Source organism: Aquila chrysaetos, chromosome 2 (assembly GCF_900496995.4).
Source record: "Aquila chrysaetos chrysaetos chromosome 2, bAquChr1.4, whole genome shotgun sequence".
NCBI classification, from domain to species: Eukaryota; Metazoa; Chordata; class Aves; order Accipitriformes; family Accipitridae; genus Aquila; species Aquila chrysaetos.
The window spans coordinates 44375434-44400899 of NC_044005.1; the positions used below are offsets into that span (position 1 = coordinate 44375434).

General features: G+C 40.2%; 1 protein-coding gene across 10 annotated transcripts in view; it reads right to left on the bottom strand.

The window, feature by feature from the left end:
* PHF21A (PHD finger protein 21A) overlaps positions 1-25466 on the bottom strand; it is a 136982-nt gene that overhangs the window by 109719 nt on the left and 1797 nt on the right. Inside the window, exon 2 of one of the 10 annotated variants that reach the window (XM_030039521.2) lies at positions 24686-24771. The exons of 8 other annotated variants lie outside the window; for them this stretch is intronic. The gene's annotated coding sequence lies outside the window, so the exon portion shown is untranslated. Of the gene's footprint in view, positions 1-24685; positions 25042-25466 lie in introns of those variants that run through there. One more of the 10 variants, XM_041127949.1, reaches the window with a different exon arrangement.

Consider the following 25466-nt stretch of genomic DNA (forward strand, 5'->3'; position numbering starts at 1 on the left):
AAAATCAGTTTATTAAACCTCTATTGTTCTTAAGGTGTGTTGTAAATTTCTCCTTCCAGTCACTGAGAAGTTGCTGCCTTCCTTTCATACTTCAGAGACAGAGGACTATTTGGGGAAAAAGGAGATGGAGGAGAAGGAGTTGCGATGAGGAGAGAAGACTACTTCCTAGAAAGAACACACACCATAAACCCCAGTAACTGATTTAACAACTGAAGATCAAAGAACAAAAAAAAAAATTAAGAAAAGTCTACTCCAGTACTGATAAAAGTATTTTTTCCCCTCAAATTCCATTAAGAATGGAGAGATCTCTGGTTTCTTGTTTTATTCTTTTAAACATGAGGAGAAATCTCATACTGAGTGCCAAACTATTTTTCCCCTTCTAGCAATCCACTTTATCTTGGAAAGAACTGGCTTGCGGGAATGATGCGTTAGTGAGGCAGAAGCGCCTTAAGAGTTTTGGGAAGAGGTCCAGAGTACAAAAGAAGATGATCTGGGCAGTGCTGCAAGACTGCAGGCATGAAATGCAAAACTAGAGGTATCTCTATCACTGGAAGTGCTACTGCACTTCTGATGGGGAGAACTTCAGGTATGTGCACATCCCCTGCTTGTACAAACTCTTCTTTGAATTTTATCTATCCACCAGAGACGTTCAGAGGACAAAACAATCAGAAAAGCAGCCAACGCCTCAACCACAAAACAGTGACATTCAAGGACAACTACAGCCTTCCATTTCCACAGCAGAAAAAAGTGCTATTAACTCAATCTGCCAGCAGGGGGAAATGCCAAACAAGTGAAAAAAAGTTAAAAGAGCAGAACACTAAAGATGAGGAATAAAATTAAACAAAACAAACCAATCCCCCCCCACACACACATCCTCAGCAGTTAAGGAAGGGAAAGCTTCGGCTCCTGTAGAAGGGAGGCAGGATAAACGAAGTATATACGACTCAAACTAACCACATATTTTGCTCATTCTTCCAGGTTTTAGAGAGGAAACAGTGAAAGTGCTAGTCCAAAATATAAGCATTTAAGAACAGCACCAGCAAGCAAAAACAAGCTTTCAGTTTCAGTGTTAGCACAGAGTGACGGCAAATCAATTAGAGTTTTCTTAAATCTTGCGTTTCAATAAAGAGCAAAGTTTTGTGATTACACAGCTGAGAGAACCGAGGCGAAAGAATACGAATTTTTAAAGACTATCCAACAGGAATGTACGAACTAATTTATTTAAAGTGAGTATGTATAGTCTAGAAAAGCATTCTGCATTACAGAAGACTTCCTATTACATTTATACAGAATCCCAAGAGTCTGGACTTTTTTTTTGCTGAAGAGATTTCAGAACAGCAGGGGTCCCACTAGACACCCTGTTTTTCGTTCTACCTTATAAATATTATCTGTACACTATTTCCATGGTTACAAAGTATAGTGAAAACTACTTAAAAGGAGTATCAGTTAAGGGAATAAATCCGTGTTAAACATATTTTGATGAAGGGCAACTTGCTTGCAACAGACAGGAAACAGACACAATTACACAATGCATTTTAAAAATTAAGAAACAGAAAACCAAAATGCGAAAATCTGTTGAACAAAGAAATTTAACATGCATTTACAATGAAAAAAAACCAAGCCCTGCAATCATAAGGACTTTCAGTTTAAAGCATCACAGGCTAAGAATCACAAGTAGCAAAAGGAGATCTGCAGTGACAGATTTATGGAGATTAGCTACACAAGCTTCTACTGATGTTACCTTCCCACAAATACCAGACACATAATAATAAGCAAACATTAAAAAATGCAGATGAATTGTGATTAGTGATTATATGGTAGGGCACCTTACAACAACAGGTAATCTTTTATACTTCCATATTTATAAAGCTCTTTCAAAATCAGATGCCGTACTTTCAGTAAAGCTCTTCCCTCAGTGGGTCCATGAAACCTGCTAACTGAATGATAGTTCTTCAAGCATACGCAAGGAAAGATTACACTAACAGTACATCAAGAGGTTTAAGTAAATCCCAGTTCTGCTCAGAGTTTATAGTTCTACCTCCAGCTTCTCCACTTTCATTTAATTTATCCTGCAGCTGGAACACTCCCACAGGCAGCTAATCTATCTGACCAAGGCTCTCTCCTTTATGTTCTCTTCCAGCTGTTAAGTCCTACCACCAGCAGTCGCCACTCTTTTTCTGGAGGGAGTAGGGGGTGAAGGGGTGTCACACTCCGCAGAAAGTTGAAGTAATTCACAGACAGGTCTGGGGAGCACCAAGCACAAGCTTAAGCAGCAGGAGCACTGGGCTAGCAGCAGAACGGGGACCTCCTTCCTTCCTCCAGCAGTCAGAGTTCCAATGTGCTATAGTGGGTAAGAGACTGAGCACTTTGCTGCTTTTCAACTAAAGCAATCATCAAGGAGTCTTCTTTCACTTTCCCCACCTGGTCAGAAGTTTGGCTTTTGAGTTATGTTTTCAGTGATCCAGTCACGTAAACACATTCTTTTCATTTTGAGACTGCAAGACCTACAGGACAACTGGGGAAAAAAGAGGCATCTGAATTTGCCAGGCATCTGAATTCTCTATGTTCTGCTTGTTACTCAGGCAGAATAGAAATCACTATTATTTCCTGCTTATCCTCATGATGGCACAGGGGATAACAGTTCTTTACTTGTTTGCTGTATCATCCACGAAAAGACTGTGTAAAAAGGTCAAGGAGAAAAATCATCATTTAACACATACTTTAAACACTAAAATTAAACCAACCTGTGCTGGTTTTGCTATGGGTCAACTTTCATGTCAATATACTGGAACAAGTACTGGTCCACACTTCCAGTCTGGCACAGTTCTTGTAATAAACTGGCCTCTTCAATTTAATTATTTTAGCACATGCATTAAAAATAAGCCATTTCATGTATATAAAGTACAGCAGCATAAACTTGAAAGTTAGCTGCTAAAGTACATTCTTATGTTCTGTATTTTATGATACTGAAAAATACTTAAAAGAATACAGGAGCTCATTTTATCTTTTGTAGAACTTTTGTTTTAACAGGAAGCAAGATGGCTCAAAATGAGAAACTATACATAAATTCTTGCCTTTACAACACTACAGATCACTGGCTCTAATATGCCACAGGCTTCTGAATAATTGTCAGAAGACAATATGAAAATGAAGTATCAAAGAACAATCATTTGTTTCTTAATCTGTCTTCAGATTTTAAGAACAAGATGAAAAAGGTAATGCTTCTCACCTGCTAGAAGTTATTTTTTTCTAGAAAGAATACTGGCAATTTAATTTTACACAGTACTATGCAAAAAAGTCTCAGACTTCTGTTGATTCTCTTGGGTGTTCTGAAACCTGTAAAAGCTGGCTGGGACCCTCTGCTGCTACCAGAAAGGTATCACATTTTCCTCTCCTCTTGAATAAATACAACACCTGTTCTAAGTACAGCTTGCTAACATTTACTAAAAAACATTCTCATTCTACATTTGAATTTGATTTGCTTTTTAGTCAAACTTATTTTATTTCACCAACTATTATTTCATTACCCTGTGTTGACATTTTGGCATTCCTGATCTCCTGAGCACAGAGACCCACTAAAAAAAAAAAACCAAACCAAAATGAAACAAAACCCAGACAAGCTTAAGACCCTCTAACAATAAGTACAGTATGCTCTGTGTATAGATTAAATAAAGAAAATAAACATCATTAGGGTTTTCACCAGCTTCTAGTTTTGTGTACTGATAAATTATGACAGAGCACTTAAAGGCATCAACATGTTTTACAAGTAGTCTAAATAAAAAGACAGTAAACAGAATTAGGTAAAACATGCTTGTTTCAAACTCTCAACTAAACAGAGCATTGAAAGCTCCTTTCTCTCCCCCTTCATCCCAAAATAAAAGCGTGAGCGAGAAGGGATTTCATTACATTCTTAGAACTGTTATAAGCGAAGTCAAATCCAGCCACTCGCATTTAGCATGCAGGCTGTACACACTCCCGAGTACGTCACGCTCACAAAACACGCTTGCTGAGCTATCTGCCTTCCCAAGGCCTCCGACGTAACTGTCACTAGGCCTAAATCAGGTAGGCTCTGTGTGCAGTGCTGCTGCAGGTGAGCAGGAGTCCACCCCTTCTCCCATTTCCCTTCAGATTTAAACTACCAGATCATTCCAGCACCAGCTTTTTTTCTCTCCTTCCTTTAGCTGTAGTGTCTGTATTTAAAAAGACGAGGGAATCACGATTTACTGTGCAAGATTTGGCCCTAATTTTTTTTCTTCTTTACAGCACCAGCTACCCTGCAGCTTTTGAGCCATCATCGGCTGTTGTTTTTTTGTTCCTTGAATGCAACAGGACTCAGTCTGCCAGGCTGCATCACTGTTTTCACAGCATACCTCTAATGGGAAAAAATCCCTTCTCGCTTGCTTCCTGCTGGGCTCTGAACATTCAGATTTCCCCATTCTCTCAACAGATATACAAGTCCAACACTGGTTCCACATTCACACATTTCTCTCTTCTTTCAACACCAATTCCTTACTCCTCTATTTTCATACAAAGCTATTAAATAAAAGTGCAATTAAGCAGTGGCCCAAGTACCTCAAGTGTTCTCTTACAGAGAACTCAATTTCTCTGCCAGGTTAATCCCATTCTGACAACTACTTTAAGCCTTTACTTTATCTAATTCAGCATTTTTCTGCTCTTAGGATTCCTAATCTAGCTTGTAGCTTTGCAACAACCAGGTTCAGGACAAAAAAAAAAAAAAAAAAAAAAAAAAAAAAGTTTTGTCTCTATATAGCATGAACTTTCTCATCCAGGCAAGATGGAACAAGACTGAGATAAAAACCACATTTTCTAATAGCTTTACCCTGAATGACATTTTGGGTAAAGTACTTGATGCAATGCAGTCTCATGAGACTGACACAAAACTACTGGAGAAACAACAGCATGAACTAAGGTACAGATAAAGTCTCAAAATTCATCTTCACCAGGCCAAACAAAAAGGAGTAACATCCCGGACATCAAACATGTATCAGAATACTGCATTTAAAAAAAAAAAAAAAAAAAAAAAAAAAATCTTTACAGAACAAAAAGACTTAGAGGTAAGTACAGAAATGCACACTTCACCTGAACACCAGAGGCAAAAAATGGTTTCATTGCACTTTTTCTTAAAAAAAAAAAAAAAAAAAAAAAATCCCCACAAAGAAAATCAAAACCAACCACCACCCCCAGAATCACCACTTTGTTCCTTCCAGGGAACAGTCCACAGCAATTCAAAAATAAAAGATTTCCCAATCCAGAGTGCATGCAAGTTTTCAATATATAATTATTTATAGAGTGATTTAACTAGCTCATTGCAATGGAAACCCCAACAACACTTGATACATAAAACATTTATGACAAAGTCCTAAAGCACTCACTATTAGACAACAAGCAACACAAGAAAGATGGACAAGTGAGAACAATTTTATATACAAGTTTATATACACACCTTGGAAAGACCCATTTTCTCTTCCCCATTACAGATTTGTTTTCTGATCTCAAAATCTGAGCAGCTGTTTCCCCTTTTATTCTGCACAATATACCTGAACTAAATCACAAGGTTTATTTCAGTCCCTTGTCTTCTGAGAAACACCTGCCCTAGAAGGAAGGAAAAGCAGGAGGACACCACTCTCCACACCCTTTTCAGCTCCCTCTGCTGCAAGAAAACATACATCCTTGTACCAGACAGGAGGTATTTAAGTTCCCAAAACAAACACAAGCATTTTAAAGAATTCTAAAACAAGAGGCATTTAATGTCTCAAAAGTCACTCCTCGTGACTAACAGTCCCTATTGTCATTTTAACCTGTGCTAAGTGGCATATTTTCGAATCATCTATTGGAGAAACATTAATAATTTCAATTATTTCAGCCCTTTCTATTTTCTCAAGTTGCATTAACAAGCACATAATATCTGGCACAGGTTCTGTGGAGGAAGTGGCTTATATATCATCCTTTCATACGCACTACAGGCTCCAGTCCTGGAAGAAGGCAAAATGCTAAGAAGTACTTTTTTTCTGAAAAGGACAGGATGGTTCTTTAGTGAATGGACCAAAGGACCCTGGGATCAGCAGTAACATGTGCTGCCAATTTCAGAACTAGTTCATTTGAACAGTCTCTGTCAAGTCACTTAAAGTGTTTCATCTTCCAAATACAAACACACAGTAACAATACCTGGTTTGTAACAATGCACATATTAATTTCTTGGCTTTGTATGTTTTCAGGAGTGTCTGAATAAAGTTCACTAATACACAAAACAATGGTTTGTCCAGGTAGAGACAAGCTTCAGCTGCTTAGGTTACACGTGCTACAAAACCAAAACACATTATTCAGACTTCTCATTCATGAGCATCCAGAACTGTCAGTCTTTTTCAAAATCTGTATAAAAGTTGTTATACAAGCATTCAAGATAACAGTAATTTTTATGAATTAAACTTCTTGGAGTTATTAAGTTCCTGCTGCAGTCACACAGTACACTAGACACTGTTCAAATTCCACAACAGATTAATACTAACCTACCAAAGAAAAAAATTTTTTCCACAACTTGCAAAGCATCACAAGTATGCACCCACACAAGAGCACAAGCTGCTAAGAGTTTCTGAATATAATAATGTAAAATTATAATTCAAATTACCAAATGCACAAATAGCAAGAAAGCTGAAAGGGGGTTGATTCCCCCACCAATAACCTAAACCACCTAGATATCTGAAAATTTGTACAATGTGTACACACTGAGCAAAGCTGAAGTTAAGGGTGCAATTCCTACAGCAAGTAAACAGCTACAGTCTGGATGTCACATCTGCATGTTCATACATGAACCATTAGTCTTCTTGTCCTCCAGGCTAGAAGTCTTATGGACAGAAGTGTCTGTTGCAGCCCTTCTTCCTACCCCTCAGATATGATAAGAAAGAACACATGTACTACTCAGTCTAATTATTTAATCCCCAATCAATACTAAGAGCAGCAAGGGAAAGGTAAATTCACATGTAGAAGCATAATAATCAAAAGAAGCATTACTTTCTAGCAATATTTATTCTCTGGAAAGTGTCTGTTCCCACCTTCCTAAAAATGTAACTAGTTAATACAAACTCCCCCCCAAATCAAACTGAGATGCTCTAGTTAAACAAGGATTAAACCTATGAAAGTTAACACCTGCCCTTTGCCTGACAGTCAAACTGCCTTTAAAACTGATTATATCTCATTGAGGTCAATGCTGGGTGAGTGAGAAGTTTTGGCTTTCAAACCAGAGTTTCAAATAAAAACTATGAAAATCCTACTAAGATGACAAAAAGAGATAAGCAGTGGATTCTTGATATTTATTCAAAAAATAAACTTACAGCTGGTTGTAACAAAAACATAACAGACTTGGTTTAAAAGGCAAGACAGGGATTTCCACAAACTGGAAGAGGAAAGAACGGAAAAAGAGGCACGGAAAATGCCACTACCTACTGGAGGTGATATAATTTATGGTTCTAAGCTTACAAAGCAGTGGCCATTTAAACTATCATTAAAAAACAAACAAAAAACCCACAAAACAATTCACATCTGGGAACACTCTCTTCTAAGCTTTCAAATAGAAGATTGCAATCTTGATGAAATTAAGGTTTTGGACATCCAACTTCAAAGCAAAAGAAAAGGGACACTGGAATATGTAAGTCTTGAACAGCAAAAGGTTCATATACCACGTTGCATCAAAACCAAAAGGAAGGTGAATCCATTTGTACACCTCACACCACCTTAGAGCAAAATCCATGACATATCTTCCCCTTCTTAAGAATATATTAAAAGGCTGAAAATAAAGAAAACACTAAACAGTCAAAAAGCAGGGAAGTTACCATAACAAGGACCAGGGTTGAGTCTGTGTACATACTTTTAACTGATCTGGCAAAAAGGGAGGTTGCAGACATTATGATGCTTTCCGTTATTCCAGATAGTTAAAATTAAAGCAAACTTCAAAGACTTGTAGAGGATCTGATAATATCGAATGATTGATTTTGGTTTGTAATTTTATTGTCCTCTGTCAACAAGTACAAAGTAACATACTCATAGGGAAAAACAACCCTAGCTATAAATACACAATGATGAGTCTAAACTAGGCATTACTACTTACGAAAAAGATTTTGAGATTATTGCAAGCCAACAGTTCAACTCCCAGCAGCAAGAAGTCAGAGAAAATCTCAGAAGGTATTAGAAACAGAACAGAGAACAAACAGGGAACATTCTGCTGTGATGCACGCTGCACGTAATTCTGGCTGCTCCACCTCAAAAAGGGGAGAGCTAGAAATGGTACGGAGAAGAATGACAACTAGGGAGCATGTTTAAAACAAATGAAACTATTTTTCTCGCATCAACCCATCATGCACACAGAAAATGCAGGTAAACTGCATGGAACTTGCTGCTGTGGAACACTATGAAAGCCGCGGATATAAATGAGTTCAAAAAGGCAGCAACAAATTCACCTATAAATAGTTTGATGTTGCTATTCACAGTGCAATAGCCCAAATGTAGCTTCCATCTCAGGCAGCGGCTAAGCAAGCGTCTGTCAGAAATTCACTGTTAATATTTTAGCAGCTGACAGAATTCACCCATTTCCTACGCCGTTCAGTCAGCTGCTGCTGCTGGCCACTGATAAAGGCAAGATGCTGGATTAGATGGACATTTGGTCCAGCACAGTATGTTAGTTCTAACATTTAATCACATTGAGCAGCTATACCAGTGTATGTCTTGGGTTGTTTTGGAGGTTGGTTCTTCTGGTAAATAAACTAGGCTATAATTCAAGCACGTAATGTTAAAAGCAGAAATTGTAACTTCTGAAGCAGAAATCAAACTGGTTTGTGCTTATTGTGCAATATAATGCAACACTGAGAGACATGATCAAATATTCAAGGGTGTGGTGGGGGTTGTTTTTACATAACCCATCAGACTGCTGAAAAATTCTCCTGTAAGCCCCTCACTAATCAGGATGTCAACCCAAGAAGATTCAGGCAGTTAGTCTCTCCTAACCAAGAAAGACCCATAAAGTTGGAAAGCAACACTAAACATAAGCCATGGATGTTTGCTGGAAAAACTACCAAGACCCATTTAAGATTGGCAACAGCTTGGCTTCTTCCCAGCTGACCAGAGGAAAGATCTCTTGAACCAATGGATTCAAAGGGAACACATAGATGAATGTCTGACTCCTCCCAAAGAAAAATGACCTTTCCAAAGTCATCAGGTCCTGTCTGACCCTGGAACAGTACTGGATGCTCTCCTTTTTAGTAAGGAAGTCTAGCTGAAGAAGCACTACTGTTGCAGAAAATGCATAATCTCAAGCTGAGGCCCAGGACAAACATCGAACAGAATTCTGCTAGGAAGTACTGTTAATCCTGCTAAAAAGCACTGCCTAAACAATTTGGTGAATGTCTGCCTTCTCATCACTGTCAGCTTCCTTCTCTTCTGACAGATGAGCTTTTGAAGATAGCCAAGCTGAAAGCCATGTAGGATAAACAAGCAGGTCTCAATCTGTGAGAAACACAGAAGTTTCATTTTCTAGAGCCCAAATTACAACAGGTCTGGAAAACAAAGCAAGTGTCCGGTATACACCACCTTTCAGTATTGCTGCAGACAGTAAGATGAAGATGGATGTACCCAATAAGCTTATCATCCTTATCAGGAACAAGCAAGTATCAAGGATAAAACTGTATTAAAAAGAGCAGAAGCTTTGTGATCAGTTTCATGAAGACACAGACATTGCCTCAATAAAATTATTGCTCAGCTATACTGGTGAGAAGGCTGACCACGATCCAGTTTATATGAGAAATCTCTTAAGTCACACAAAAAGACAACAAAATAGGAATTTCAGGCTGTGCTACATTTTGTTTTCATTTCACATAGGGGGTAGTATCATTTTGTTATTTAAATAGCCTTCTGCTTACAGAATCACACAGGTTGGTTTGGGGTTCTTTTGTTTTGTTTTGAGAGGGGGGATTGTTATCTAGGCCAGGAATAGCATTGAAATTGGTCCTGCTGAAAGAAAACAGCAACATAATGCCCTTGTCATCCTAAAGATCATTCGCACAAACTACACCAGCAACAAATAGCACTACAAACTAACAATTCAAAGAAATTGGCACTCTTATTTGTAGTTGAGAACTTCAGATTTACTAGATGTTTTCTCACTCTATGCTGTCATAGGCTGAATGTTTCAGGTTGAATTTGTTGGTATCCCCAAGAGAACCGCAGGAAGATTTAATCATAACGTGTGTGTACCAAGTTTATTCATGCTTCACTGCTTCTGCTGATCATGCATGGGACAACATTTCACTCTTCTCCATCCCACCAGTAAAGCCCATCACAGATGCATAACTTGTCTTCCAGATGCATAACTTAGAAGTTTTCTTCTGAAGTGCCCCATCTCTCACTGAGAACAAATTCTAGTACAAAGCAAGGTATAAAAGAGCTCTAAGCAGTACCAAGAAACCTCTCAAATCTCATTCACATTTTTTGCTTACAACAGAAAACAAATGCTTATCCTCTTGCTCTCCTCTTAAGTTTAAGGGGAGTTTCTGCTCTCTCCCATATCTGCTGATACTTCTTCAACTATTACACAGGAAAACTCAGTTGATTCTGATATATTCCAAAATACGGGCAATGATTTTGATGCATCATCTTCTCTTCTCACACATTAGGCTGTGTGGAGACAGAGGAAGAAGTGGACAACTGTACGGATGTCTCTAGATTTATGCCCATTTGCCTGTAATTCCAAGCCATCGGTCTTAGTGGTGATGCAGGCTGACCCTTCCGGTGCAATACAGTTCTCACATTGGTTTACTTCACATTTCCATGACGTTTGCATACAAAGCATAACTGCTTCCTTTGGCAACACGGAGAACAAGAATTGAAAGCCTTCTCTCTGAAAAACACAGTGCCAGCCAACACTATCTCTTTGGATCTCAGGCCTTTAATGCCAAGGCAATATACCTGAGAATTATTTTAGAAACACCATTTCATTAAGCAGTGGTGATGTAAGTGGGACTAGCTGCACATGAACAGGAGAAGCATGCCAATCACTAAATTGTTAACACAGGAAGTTACTCCAGGAATCTTCATTACACCCATCTATAAATCAAGAGATCGCCAAAACCAGAGTTCTACTTCACAGAAGTCACATCGTAGACTACGAGACATGGTAGTTACTGAAGTTGCCTTGCATTTGGCCTTGAAGCCGTCTCCACAGTTACCGAGATGTCACAACATAAAAACACTTCAATACAGAGACTGTAGTGAACCAGCTTACTGCCAAAAGTCAACCCCAGGCTTATGCAGAACCAGAGTCTCAAAACATGAACAACTCTAATGTTTCATTAGAGGGGCATATGCCAAAGTTCCTGAGCTCCACAAATACCCCAAGACACCAGCAGACACCACAAGCAGTGTCATTACGGGTTGTAACTGGAGATACTCCAGAACAACAGACACGCATTTAAAAGATCGTGATTCAATATCCCACCAGAGCCCAAGAGCCTAATGCCATGGGTAGTCACAGAATCAATCACATGGAGTTCTAAACATCAGACTCACACCTGTAAGTGAGCTATTTACAGCAGACAGCAAGGCATAAAACAAAAAGGGAGCCATACCTTTCACGTCTGCATTGGAATACAGTGTCCTTATTAAGCAGCACTAAAATAGTTAGTGGAAGCAACGCTGGACCCAGCCAACGGGGACAGATGCAGAAATTTGGGTATTGCTGACTCTGCTGATTTTCCACTTGGAAAAGGCATTTGTCCAAATTAACAGAAAAAGATATCAGTCCCCAAACAGTACTCACTTTGGAGGATTGGAGAACTCTGCTCATATAAGCTGTACACAGAATAGTTTTAACAAGTGGTTAAGACTTCAGCACTGATGACACTAGTTACCCAGTGTTAATTTTGCTGTGCATTGAACCATTCCATGCAACTAGCTATATTAATTCCTTTGTACCAGACTCAGAAAGTATGATACAGAACAGTGATATTATGCAGTAAAGTTACTGGAACCTCATTCACACATTAGTCATAGACAAAGTACATTCTGGAGATGTTTCGGTTTTGTAAATGTAAGCACTAACCTTAACTCTGACCCTCTGGATACATTTAGGATGTGTGCCCATGTAACAGTATCTGTAAAAACATAATCATGCCTACACGGTAATATGCAATTTCTTGCATTAATTATAGTACAACGCAAGGGAGCTAGAAAGGTGGACAAAAAAAAAATTTCAATACCACCACCAACAACCACCACCATCTTTCTTCTATTTTTTTTTCAGGTTCTGCAGAACTTAACTCAGGACTGTTTCTTGGCACCAGTGCTTACCTATGCAACTCAGATTTCACTGGATTTCAAATTCACATTTACTGATCATTATCTCCCCGATGCATCAGAATGTCTCCCATCTCCATCCAAATCTCTACGTTTCCTTCAACCCAAGATAACCTAATAAAAAAATATACCCAAAACTTCAAAAAAAAAAAAGTACCCTATTTATTTTGTACAACCAGTTTTACAAGAATCTTACCTCCTTTGGGGCAAACACTACTTATTTGTACACCGCTCATACTTAATCAGTAAATCATTTTTAGGCTCATTTTTGTTTACAACACAGCAACATTCAGGACTTGAAGGAAGCAGGCAGTTTACTGGATTAAACACACAAGTGAGGGCCTCAGTTCCTAGCTTAAGTTCTTCAATAAATTTACCGCAATGCAGAATAAATCAGTTTCTCTCTGCCTCAGTTTCTAATCCGAAACAAGGGAATAATACTACTTACCAGACTGACCTGTTATCTTTCAAGTGGAGCAGATTCTCAAATAATAACAGGCACACCTATACTCAAGTGAATAAACTATGCTGATTCACAACAGCAGATTGCCTGGGCCAAATTCCATGCAGTATTAACAAGTCAACAGGAAGCACTCCAAAATTATTACACTGATGTGCTCTGATCTTCCTTCCCCTACATTCCAGTCAGCTGGCACTCTCACTGCTCCCTGTGAATATATAAGCACAGGTATCAACCTCAAATTCTGTCTTCCCTTCCCCTTTTATTGTATTCTCCCTCCTTACCCCTTAAAAACCTTTTTTTTTTTTTTTTTTTCCTTCCTTCTCCTCAAAAGCATACAAATGGGAACTGTAGCATCTGGAGAATGGTATTTGTAGCTGGGGTAGTCACACTCAGTGTGGGAGTACTGATGGTAGTCACTAATCTGAAAGGAAAAATTCAAGTAACCATACACTTAATAGAAGTTCCTTTCTTCTCAAAACCATGATTATTCAATACAAGTAGAAAGATTTACATGCTATATCACATAAACATAACACCGAATCACTGTGCCAATCTAACATGGAATCACGTAAGTATGCAATTAGCGTTTAAAAGAAGAAAAGCTGAGTGCAAGACTGCTGTATGATGAAAGTAGACTTCAGCTACAAAAAAAACAGAGTCCAAAACATTTTTACTCGCACTGATTGCCATGGATTTTTAACCAATTGTTTACTTAAACTAGGAAGACTAAACTGTAGAATTATCTATTTTTAGTGGCTAATACAACCAGCTGAAAGGCAATACCATTTTCAACTTTTACAGCGCTGATAGAGAGTGAGAGAGTATTGTGGCGCATGGTATGATGACACTTTCTAAACAAAAGGATCAGCAGTTTGAAGGAGGCTGCTGGTGGAAGTCAATTTTCCACCTCCCTCAAATTATTTTTATTCCCAAGGAGCCAGGACCTATCCCCAGGTGCTTCACCCAGAAAAGAAGGCAGTAATGTGCTGCTAAGGGACACTCCTCCTTCATATCCCCTCACACCAACATCACCACAACCTTCACCTGCTCTCCTGGGACCTACTGATTCCACATACACAACAGCCCCACTCCAACATTGTCCTAGGAGATGGAGTTAGCCACCACATGGCAAGAAGGCTTACCTTCACAGCAGAGACTTAAGATGAGACAAAACGGTGCAGGGCACTAAACTACTGCATATGCCACAGTAGTATCAAGACCAACCCCCGCAATAATAAGTTTACAATCATGGCACTGCTGTGGTATCAGCGTAGTGCCCATCATTACGGTAACTTCTTCGCAAAGTTACTCTTTGAACAAATTCTGTTATCTAAAAATTAATGCCCAGATTTTTAACAGTCCTATTGCTGTGCTAGAAAAGATGTTTGAACACATCTCTCTCCACACACACACACGCAGAAATTCTCATGCACTCCTCTCATCACCTCGTCTTTACATATTCGTCTCCTTGCTGTTTCAAGGATGGCTTTTTTTTTTCTTTCCCTTTTAAACTGCCTTTGAGAAAAATCCCAGCTCCTCTCAATTTAGACTCTGCTTATTACACAGTAGAGGGGAAAAAAAGCCATATGAGGACCAGAAACATACATGGAAGTTTATTGTGTGATTTTAAGTCCCTTCTAATACAACTTCTGATCCCCAAGAAGCCCATGAGAGTCTTACTGCCTACTGGACTACCAAAGACCACAGCATGGAAAGCAATGTGGAAAAAAGAAAATCTAATCATAACACAATGGAGGTTTCATAGCGGAAGGCTTAATATGTACCCTGTATATGTGGGAAAGTGGCAAAAATTATGGAAAAAAGCATGCAGCTGGTATTTACCACCTTTCCCTTATTATGCAAGAGTTTCTGAAGAAGATGCAGGAGTTTCTGATATACCCAAGAGAAAAATATGGGCATGTCTCATATATAGTACTTTCTACATACAAACAAACAGGGATTTAACAGATACTTGTTCCCTTCCTTAGTTTAAGTTTTCAAAAGCCTTAGAGTAAGACAGCTTAAATACATGATGATGAAATCATCCGTTATATTAACAGTATATTTTGCATAAGGAAAAATCAGCATTTTTGGACAAAAACAATCACAGGCAGAGAAGTGTAGATTAAGTTAGAAAAGGGAAACCAGAAAGAAGGTCCCAAGTTTTGAGGAATCGTACATGTTTATCTCGCAACAGGAAGGAGCAAACCTAAGATCAGTATTTTTGCTCATGCAACTTTGTAGCAGTGACGATGCCAGCGCAAAACAACAACTTAGGTACTGGTATTCACACAATCATAGACCTATGCTGAACTAATCAACTCCACAGCTGAGAAGATGCTGTTACTACAGTTAGGAACTAACCTGGAGCATGCATTTAACAGGCCAACAACATCAGGTTTTGACTGACTGCAAAAAACTGCAGCTCATCATCACAGGAAAAAACATTTGATTAAATTAAACACTGCACAATCTATTAAGAGTTCTGCATCAACAGCCAGGCATCCAAATATAATTCCTGCAAGAAGTAAGGTGGGAGAAGACACAGCAAGTTTTAAGCCAAGAAGAAACTGCCATACAGGGATGAGAATTATGTGAAGGGGGGAGACGTCCACATTTACTTCAGAGCACAAAACTCAAAGGAAAAGTAGAGCTAGTGAAATATGCCAAAATGCAGGTGGGAAACAGAAACTAAGTCTCCAATTCTGAAACAGGTTCCATGGTGACAAATCCACCAATTTCAGCAGGATTCTCTGAGAATGCAAAATAAGGGTATGGTATGGTAGGATTCCTCCTTGGGAGGAGAATTGCAGTTGACTCAAGGACAGGTACCTGGTGTTCAGAAACAGTGCAAACCTTGCTAGTGCTTCCCAATTTATTCCTGACCAGAATGTACTCTCTGAAAGGGTAATAAGGGAAGCTCAGGTAGCCACATCCTTTCCATTTGGGGTCACTGACAAGAGCATCCTTAATACAGCAAATTCATACTACACACAACAATAGATTTACATGATAAAGATGCTTATCAGAGACAATTGCTGGAAGCTAAGCAGCAGTGAAACAGTAAGGTATGTGGAGCTCCAGCTAGATGCAAATTAGCAAAAAGCTTCATTATTAGTAATGTAGGCCATTGTAGTCCTTCTATAAAGTTATGAAAAAGGTTTGTTAGTTGGGGGGGGGTGCTGGTTTTTTGTTGGGGTTTTGTTCATTTGTTTTGGTTTTTAATTCATCACAAGTCAGGTTATTCACATTTCAGACTGAACATCTCAATTTGGGCAGTTTTGTCACACTGGCAAGAAGGAAGAGACAGACAAAAAGTATTCCTTGGATACAGGAAGGACTAATTTCTGGCTTTCATGTAAAATTTTGTCGTGTTAGCAATTAAGCAAAAGCCCTGAATAAATAGATTCCAAGTTCTTACAAAGCATTACAGGAGCTCAATATTATCCACTTTTTAAAGGAACAGCAAAGACACTAGAAGACGAAGTACCTGGTACAAGATCCCCCAAGGGCCAGCAGCAGCATCTTAAACAGACACCAGATTCTTCAAACTTTGTCAAGTACTTCAGCCCTGCAAAATCCACTTAAAACTACCTTTTTGGGGGAAAAGAATGAAATCCTGGTACTCTCGATTCAACTGGGAAGCTTCCCATCGACTTGAGCAGGGCCAGGATTTCCTCATAGATCAGGACACATTTGCTTTTATGAGATAAGAAATACTTACAGAAGAGTTTTTCGTTACAACTATGCATCAAACCCTTTTGTACATCCCTGTTACCCATGTTCCTTATCTAGAATACCCTGATACAGCAGCATTACAAAGGGCACTATCGCAGGCTCTCTACAGAGGGTAAAACATCCTTGAAGGACAAGATACATCATCACTCCACTACACAGAGATTTATCTTGGTTTCTTCTCCTGCCTGTTGTGTAGGCCTAATCAGCCAATGAAAGGGAATTTCATCCTTGCACGGCAACAATGACAGCCCTTCTAATCATGTCAATATACTAATAGTAACTATTTCAGCTAATCATGTGTCCTGTCAGCAATGTGCTCCACATGGGCTGTGAAGGGGCTGGGAACACTTAAAGAAAACTATTACTAACTGTTTACAAACTCTATTACAGTTACAGCATATGTAAGGTTTTAGATGAATCTCCGTATAGAGTTACCTTTTTTTATCAGTTTTAAACAGAAGTGTCAGCAATGTACAGTGTGTACAATGCATCAGTGCTGACAAAATACATTCCCTGCCTCAAAGAAGCTATTACCGCCCAAATATCGTATCTGTCATATTTATAATCTGTACAGGTGAAGGAGAGAGCAACTTTTTGTTGGTTTTTGGGTTTTTTTTTCCCCCACAACTACGAAGCAAATACAAACTCTAAATTTATACTGAGTGGAATTTCCGGACACTCACTAAAAGAACAATTTTGCCACACAGACCTAGATGTTAGCTAATTACAGTGAATACAAAGCAGCTGCTTTCCAACATTAGGAATTTGGAGGTCTTGATCCTACTACTACTTATAAAGGTTCCAATTTTAGGCATTCAGATAGTCTCTTTGACTTCTGCAGGACTTAAAAGTAAAATACGCATGACTTTTTACAAGACTGGAGCTCTAATTAATTTCTCCAAAAACATCAAAAAAGTTTATTTCATATTGTTTGGTACTTAAATATAAACCTTTTTTATTATTATCTCACACAAACTGAGGAACAAAGAAATTGACTGGGATCAGTTAAAGTTAAGTATTTGCTCACTTAAAAATTAAGACAATTGCAGTACCCAAAACATGGCACGTGAGACTACAGCGAATACTAAATTTGCTACTGGCCTAACAACTGAAATCAAATTAACGTCCACGTTCACTTTAGCAAATCCCACTGAACATTATTAGTTAACGGCTTGGGTGAAAATACATAATTCTCAGATATAAAAAAATAAGCATTCTGAAAGTTACTATTACCCTACCCCTACTCCAGAAACACTTCACCTCTTCGATGCGAGTTCAAGCGTAGTGGTCAGGGCTCAAACACACCGACCAAACACCACCAGATGCGCTCTGCTTCTGGTCGCACCTGCCAATACCTGAGTTTGAGACCCTGTGTCTCCGTGGTAACCAGCAATGACGTCATTAACCCCCCCAGCAGGAACACAAACCGTCTCCCCTGCTCTGCTGCGTAAGGCACCTATGTCATCGCTCGACCTCAGGAAACAGAGCGGTGAGATCTCAGCAGGTTAAAAGCTGTTCAAATCCCCTTTCGCTTTGACAGAATTCCACTGCGACGGGTGGGCAGCAGTTTGAAAGGAGAACATGGCAGCCACATTGCCAGTAACGGAAGCCTCCTTCTGCCAAATGCTTCCATCCGTAACATTGCCTTGAAAGATTAAAAATTTCCAGAATGCCAAGCAGGAGACTTGCAGTCACAGATGAAGCAAGGTATTAGTGCAATTATGAATATATTCTTTGTACAAAAACACACAGGCAGTTGGAGGACTTCTTTCATCGACTGCTCTTCCCTAAACATACTACCCAACTATAAACTGTCTTCGACTGGTAAATAAAAATACATGCTGCTGCACAGTAATAGCGGCGCAGGTTTAAGCTGACCAACTAAGAACTGCACAAGCTATCGACAACTCGGCTTCTAGAACGTTATAGCATCTTTCACTTGTCACCCCGAATCTCCAACTTCTGCTCATGAAAACTACAGGCCCCAGGATGCATTAGTATATCGCAATCCAGGCAGGCTATTCAGATAAAAACACAGCACTGCACACTGGGGCCTGTAGTTTCCACGAGCCACATTCTTACTGAAGATGAAACCAGATGTAGGCCATATTGCACACTTCCACGGGCCAGCAAACAACATACAGATACCGTACAGGGAGATCACTGCTAGTAATCATCAGGTAAGCCGGATTGATAGCCAGTTCTCAAACATCGAAGTTAAGAGGACAAAGATTTCAGTAAAAATAAACATCAGCTAACCAGTAATTCCCAAAGAATAATCAGCAGTTTAGCTACTTTTAAACATGCAGAATGGGCCACAGCTTTTTAACATCTTTAGTATAAAGTGCAGTAAGATTCCCCCCCCCCCCCAAGACTGCTACATTTATAAACATTAAAGAGTGCTCTTCTGAGTATCAAAAGGAAAAGTATGTTTGGCGAGGGTCATATTCTCCCTGTCCAGGCTTTAGTAATCTGGAAACAAATTACTCTCTTCCTCCATTTCTACAACATACTGAAGCAGGAGCTTGCCTCTCTTCCAAAAAGAAGCAGAGCTTAGCTGAAAATTAAATAGCTGTATCTCAGCGTAGGCCTCAGAGAAGAATACGCTGTACTTCAGTTCAGTAAAGGGAAGGGCAGCTCCCCCTACCAGTCTGTTCTAAGAAGGTTTTAATCAAGGAAGGAAACAACCAGGAATCAAAATGAATAGGTCCTCCTTTCTTTTCCCTCCCTTTTCCCCGAGCTCTGGATTATTATTATTAAAAAACAATAATATGCATATATCATTCCATCTAAGTACTTATATGTTTCACTAGTCCTTGCAGAACAAGACAGTCTTTGCAGCATTTCCAGGCTAGCAGGTAGCACCCGCAACACGCAAAAGAAAAAGGACCAAGACTCTGACCCAAGAGAAAGACAGCGTCCCGTTGCAACAGAAAAACAAACGGTGACGCTTCAGTCACCTGAAAGTCATCCTGATGCACTTCCCTACAAAGGCAAGAGGCCTCAGGAGCATCTAAAGGTTTTGTCAATACAGCAATACTGTCCATAGGCCAAAGACAGCTGTTGCCATAGTTACTATCAGCCAGCTTATCAGAAAATAATTATTGCAATTACTCAGAAGTTTTGTTAAAACAATTTAAGGCTTCAATAGGATACCACTTGATCTCTTCAATTAACTGTTTACAGCTACGCTGCCTTCGGGATCCACATAGTTAACAACGCTAGGATCTACAGGGTTGGAGGGGAACAAGGAAAGGAATCAATGTTCCTTCTCCCTTTTGTACTGACAGCTTGTATTTCACAGGCAGAAACAACGAAACCGAACCAACCGTAGAGTTTTCTCGCAGGCCTGGAGACCGAGTCCAAGCACAGGCCATCTTAGAGTCACAGGCTCAAATCTGCCCTCGTTTGTTTTAACCATTCACACATCCGTAGTCCCATTCGAGAAACACACCGGCTACATTTTCAAAACATATTTCTAATTACACATGCAATGGTAGAGTCCCTCAGTTAAGAGGCAAGCAACACAATTTCTGTAGCAAGTGAACTTGGTAAGATTCCCTTTTGTCCTACAAGCACCATACTGTCAGGTAGAAGGGCAGAATCTGGAAAACACACGTTTTAAGAAATCTGACATTAAAAAAAGCATAGAAGCTGCGTGAACACGGCCTACAACACAGCTCACATTAAGCAGAGCCTCACTCCTTATGTACTATCTATAAATGCATTCCCACCAGTACCAACAAACTAGCCTAAGCTAGGGCTGGGGGGGGGGGGGGGGGGGGGTAGTAGTATTGGGGGGGGCGGGAAGGAGGTTCTGATGTGGGTTTTTTAAAGTACGCTTTGAGCATATAATCTCTAATCAAAGAATGCATGTTTGCAATGACAATGAACAAGAAACCTCAGGTAAGAGGGCACGAATAACAGGTCAAACCATCCAGGCACAGAGCTTTTAAGACACAGGGTACTTGATAATACCAACAGAGACATTAAAATGATATAAACAGTAAAACTGAAAATAAATGCTGCAGAGAAGCCTGCATCAAGTAGTGCATTCTTTCCTCAAAAGCCTGGCATGATCAAAGTATTAAAACAAAAGATTCTTTGGTAAAGTTGGGGCTTTGTTAGGGCAGTAGGCATGGCAATCCTCTCAGACCGAAGGAAGGGACCTTTCGGAACTTTCTATAGCTTTAAAAATTATTTTAAGGACAGGTGATCCTAATTATAAAGCCTGATTGTCACACGGGTGCATCTTTCCTCAGCACAAAGTACATTTTTAAAGACTCTTTCGATTTTTGTACATTTTATAGCCTTTCAATACCTACACTTGCCACTTTGTTTTTGTGAGGTTTTGACATAACAAAAGCAGAGTCAAACACACTTAAAATCATACTTTACCAATTTTAATCCAGTGAGGAACCTGGTAAGGTGCAGGAGCCATAAATTATTTAAAACTTGTAAGAGAAACACAGGGCACTTTTTTTTTTTTTTTAATGAGACTGTATTTGCAATGAGAAAAAAAGAAAGGAAAATAAGAAAATACAAAGTTCCCCCTCCCCAAATGTAAATAAACTTCTTTTTTGCCTGCATAATGTATATCCCTACTACCAGCACAAGCCAGACACTGGCTTTGTGCTATACGGAACATGAAATATTAATGTAAGATACCTATAAAAACTATCCTTCAGTTCACCCTCTATTTACAGGGTACAGAAGTAAATATCTTGCCCCTTGCATTCAGCAGACATCTCAAAACCCTTCTCTGTGCAGTGCCCCACCTTTCCAGTATATGGTTTGTTCCTAAATAACCTTTGTGCAGTTAAAATACATCAGAAACAGGATGTGAGCTGCTTTCTGGCACAGAGTAATTGAACAAGGGCAATTCACGAACGTGCAGGAGCCAGGCCTTTTGTGGAGTCTTACACTTCTAGTATACAGCTACGCATGTGACTGCACAGTTGTGAGTATAAAGGGTGAAGGGGACAGTGAAGAAATACTATTAGAAGCTTACTAATAGGTTTTTAGCGCTGCCCCTTCTACACCAGGAGCCTCTCCTGAAGGCTGGTCTGCTTTACAGCTCACATCACCATGTGATGGCCCTCCAAAAAGCAAAGCCCTATCACACTATGAAGTTCTTTCTGGAAGATTTTAAACAAGCAAAACCAACAAACAACAAACCCGAAACAATAGTAAAAAGGTTAAGTCACCAACATGTGTTTCTCACATGACATTCATCTTGAGTTTCTGGTACCCGCACAAAATGCCCATAACATATGAAATAAGATAGTCCATCAAGGTTCCTACAAACTGGTATTGAAACGAAAGAGAAATCTCTGTTGTAAATGATTTCCAGTAGTATCAATTCATTTGACTGAATAAAGTTCTTCACGGCTCCGAGAATAAGTATAAAGGAACTGAACAACTACGATGTGCTCATAGGCAATTATGACCATTATAAACAAACTGCATGAACAACCCAAGTGATAGCCAGGCTCATTATTAAAGCTTTCCAACTGCACACAGAATTTCACAACTTTCTAAGGAGCCATTAAAACACACTTTATTTAAAAAAAAAAAAAAAGCACGAAAACCATCTCCTTTGTACAGATCCATTCCAAGAAATTTTTTTTAAATTATTATTTCTACAGTGAAGTTTAACAGACACATAAAACCTCATCTCTAAAAAGATAAGTGAAGTTGGAATAAGAACTATTTAGGCCCAATACTCAAAACAGAGCTGAAGCTGAATGGCCTAGGGTGAAGAGAGATCTTTACAAAACCTAAACTGAAAGCAATGATCTTACTGCTGAGGCTGGAAAACACAACAGCATTTTTCCTCTGAGGAACGTAAGTTTCAGTTTCCTACTTTTGCTTTATTTAAGTTCTTTGAAGGAAAGTTTGTATTTTCATTCCCTAAAAGAAGAAAACCACTTTCAAATGCCTTCCACCTCACAACAAATCTAGTTCAGGATGCACATAGAGAAGAGCAAAGATTTTTACCTGAAAGCTTTTAATCTTATGATGACTAATGGTAAAATAATTATCAATAACAAAATACTCCTTAACACGACATTTTTAATTATACACCACGTCAGCTTTGTTAGTTAACTGAAAAATCACTGAAACCCGTAATGGGACCCACTCCAAGTTTCTTGTTGCTCAGGTCGGTATGGCTAAAAACTGGGGGTATGACATAGTTGACATCCAGCTGGTGGTAAGTACTCGGTGAGCAAGCACCTACCTTCTGCTGGACAACGGGTCTCTTAAGACCTTGAAGTGATACTCTATACATGCTACTACGCAACATGAAATCAATGGATAAAGAGGTTGCTTCATACTCCCTCTGTATCAGCTCAAACTTCTAGCTGATGTAACCACCATAAAATAATCCAATTTCTCTACCACAGTAAGGCTGAAAGGTTTAAAAACATGCAAGAAGCACTGCATCTACTTTTTTAAATACAGTTTTAACATTTCATTTACTGAGCTACAGAATTCCTTTTTCTAGAAAATAGTAATAAAAAATGCCCCCAAAGAACCAGTTTCATTTAGCTATTGTGAAACATACCCAGATATAAATAAAATCCCCAAAGCCTGTGATCTTTCTACTAAAGTGTGGTAATTAACTTCTCCAACTAATATGGGTAGTTATGCACATTTTTTTGTTTCTTTCCTTCTTTTAAGATCCTGTTCTTACTAGTAATTTAATATCACTATTTAAATATAAAGTTATAGTACACGCAATCACTAACAAGTTTAATATAAAAGTTTTACCATTACACATTAACCGGGTAGAAGTCATGAATTTTAGATTTTGAGGGTTTGTTTGGGGTTTTTTCCAAGGCTTTGAAAAGCATGTTATTTTCTTCACAAATTAAGCCCCGAAATAAGCCTCTTTTCGTCAAAGTTAAACATTCCCCCGCTATGTAGCGTATCCAGCCTCACCAGCTAGCTCCGGGCAAGCACAGGAAAGCCAGAGGAAGCTGACTTACAAAACTGAAACTAAGCAGGTGTCTTCATTGTTTGAAGTGAGCACAATGGGGAAAAAAAAAAAAAAGTAAACAGACAACCAAAATCCGTTTTATTTCTGATACCTGAAAATCTACAGCTAAGCAAAAAAAGATGTACCTATCTGTCTATATGACTGTACAGGAGTATCTGTCCTTTAACCCAGTAACAAGCAACAGCATATCTAGTTAAGAAACTTCACTGGCCCAAAGGAGCCTAGTACCCCTTACTAGAGCCTTGCCATTAGCGAGTGCATGTCCCCACCTTATTTTTTTCCATGCTCAGACCTACCGTACATCACAGTACACAACTTTCCCGTGACACGCAAGTTATTACCCCCAGTGGGACCTTTTTACATGCAGTCTCCACAGTGAACAAAAGTTCATTGTCAAGCTCAGCGCTTGGGCCCAAACAAACATCCAGGGGGTAGGAGGGGGAGACAGAGGGGAAGTGCCCCTATCCACAATTATAAGATTTGCAGGCAATCACCGTTACTTACAATTAAAAAGTGGGAACAGGTGTAGCAGATATCATACTTTGATAGCTGAACAAAGAATATTACAGCACGTGACTGAAATGTGATGACATTTGTTCACCAATCGAAAACAAAAGCCACTCTCCAATGGCACTCTTTCCTCCACCCCCAAGAATTAGGAACTTGGAAATCTCTCCATATTGAAACACATCTGTTCATAGCCTCATTTTTTGACACTTGAGAAGAAGTTGAATGAAGAGCTCCATGCATTAATCCAGTAAGAATTCACCTAAAAACCTCGGCGTACAATCCTGCCAGCACCCACCAAACTGCAGAGGTGGTTGGGGGGAAAAGCTCTACCGACAGCGAAGCTCGGAATAATACGGGAAAGAAAAAACAAAACACACACCACCACCAAAAAAAAAAAAAAAAAAAAATATCCCGCAGGAAGGCAAGTGAAGAAAGGAGCATACACAAGAGGACTAGACCAAATGGCAGAGTCCCACATAGAGCCCCACTCCGCCTACGCAGACGCAGGAGGGAGGGAAAAAATAAAAATAAAGAAGTAGCCGTCCCCAATGCCGGCAGCTGTGCCGGAGCAGGAGTGGGAAACCCCGGCGGCGCCCCGGCCCCGAGCTCCGTACCTGTGCGGGAAGGGCAGCCCCAGGGCGAGGGGGGCAGGCCCGGCTCCAGAATAACAAGTTGCAGAAGAAACGGAATTTTCCCGGCGCTGCTCGGGCCACAAAGACGAATGAAAGGAAGGAGGAGGGAAGAAGGAGAGAGGAGAAAAAAAAAAAAAAAAAAAAAAAAAAAAACCGCAGCAGCGGCTTTACTACGAATTATCCATCACCGAAAGCGGCATCATTTCCCAGATAATAATAAAACTTCCCCGACAGCATCGCGGCGAAGGACCCGACCGAGAGAAAAGGGCCTGGAAATAATCATCCTGAAGGAAACCGGAGGGGAGGGGATAAGCCTCCCTCCCCCACCCCATCCCCAGTGCAATGTGTCATCTCCTTCCCCTGCTCCTCCCCCCAACCCCAATGTGTCACCTCCTCCTTTTACCCCAAGTGTCACCCTCCTCCACCTCTCCCGCTCCCGCTCGCAAACTTCTGCGGGCGCCCGCCGGGGAGGCCGGGGGAAAGGGGGGGGGGGGGGGGCCGCGCCGGCGCCCCGGGACGCTCCGCTCTTCTCCCCCCCCCCCCCCCCCCCCCCCGAGGGAGGGGCCGGGGGCCGCGGCGAAGTTGCTGCTCCTCATCGCCAAGTTGGCCGGAGAGAGTGCGGGGCGAGACACCCCCCCCCCCCCCCCGCCATCCCTCGGCGCCCCAAGCCCCGCGGCGGCGGGGGGCGCGGGGGGGGGGGGGGGAGGGAGGAAAGGATGGGGGGGGGGGGGACGGCGCCCGAGGGGGGCAGGGAGGAGGAAGA